The sequence below is a fragment of the Geospiza fortis genome, unplaced genomic scaffold (assembly GCF_000277835.1).
Source record: "Geospiza fortis unplaced genomic scaffold, GeoFor_1.0 scaffold102, whole genome shotgun sequence".
Taxonomy (NCBI): Eukaryota; Metazoa; Chordata; class Aves; order Passeriformes; family Thraupidae; genus Geospiza; species Geospiza fortis.
Window position 1 is genome coordinate 1,067,411 of NW_005054373.1, and position 1,333 is coordinate 1,068,743.

Consider the following 1,333-nt stretch of genomic DNA (forward strand, 5'->3'; position numbering starts at 1 on the left):
TAAGTATATAATAAATTATGAAAAATATTATAAATATTTATAAATATATATAATTATTTGTATATAATTAATTATTTATATAACTAATTATTTCATTCATTTCACTAATTATATTATATTATTTATTATTTATTATTAAAATAATTAATAAATCAGAGGGCTGATTTGTTATTTTATGTTATATTATTTATATTACTTATATCATATCATACTATACTAAAACTATACTAAAGAAAGGGAAAGGATACATCAGAAAGCTTAACAAGAATGAATAATAAAAACCTGTGACTGACTCAGAGAGTCTGACACAGCTGGACCATGATCGGCCATTAATTAAAAACAATTCACACGGAACCAATCAAACATTCACCTGCTGGTAAACAATGCCCAAGCCGCATTCCAAAGCAGCAAAACACAGGAGCAGCAATCAGATAATTATTGTTTTCATTCCTCTCAGCTTCCCAAGAGAAAATCCTGGGCAAAGAGGATTTTTTCAGAAAATATCCTGGTGAGTTCGGGCTGCGTGCGAGGAGATCTCCCCCAGCTTCCAACACGCCACGGAAACCGCGGAGAAATTGCTGCTTTCCTTCTGCTGCAGCGCCCTGGCCTCACCCCACGCTGCAGAACCCTGGCTAGAAAGAGATGATTGTGATCCCTGCCCGTTTCCTTGCTCAAAAGGCCCCATTCATCCTGGTTAATTTTGAGGGGTATCAGTGGCATGAACTGCAGCTGAGCGTCTCCACCGCATCGGAGCGAGCCCCGCTCGCTGGCCAGCCCAAGCCAGGGAAACAGATATCCTTCCTTCGGAGCTCTGGAGGGGAGCGTTGCTCTGCTTTTAAACAGAAGTATCTTTGCTGGCCGTGGCAAGTTTTAAAAAGTCCTGACGAAGCAGGGCTGGGTCATTTTCTCAGCAAAAACAAGAGGCCGTTCAAAAAGTGGGCGGAAAAGGTTGTTCTCATGTGTTTCTGCTTCAGGAGCCAACACAGCCACCTTCACCTGCCTAAATTACCCCTCCCATATTCATTGAGGCCATGTCCAGAATAATGAACCTCTTGCCTTGTTGCAAAACACTGAAAAAATTTGATTTTTTTAATAAAAACATCCGTGATGCCTTAAATGCTGAAGTCATTGTGCATTCCAACCCCAGGATTTCCCCATCTGTGTGGGAAGAGCTGCAATGTAATTGCTTTCAGCAGAATATCACTGCAGTCTATAATTAAAATATATGAGATTGCCAGTTTCAAAATATTCAAGTGATTTCATCTGTATTTGGGAGAATGTGTCTCTCTGAGCAGCTCATTTAAAATGATATTTCTATTTGCAGTGCATAACA

At 39.5% G+C, this 1,333-nt stretch overlaps 1 long non-coding RNA gene across 1 annotated transcript in view; it reads left to right on the forward strand.

The window, feature by feature from the left end:
- The window catches only part of LOC115948310, a 21,354-nt gene extending 20,748 nt beyond the window's left edge, over positions 1-606 (forward strand). Inside the window, exon 3 of the long non-coding RNA XR_004082141.1 lies at positions 458-606. This is a non-coding gene — a long non-coding RNA (uncharacterized LOC115948310). The remainder of the gene's footprint in view (positions 1-457) is intronic.
- Positions 607-1,333: the final 727 nt, after the last annotated feature.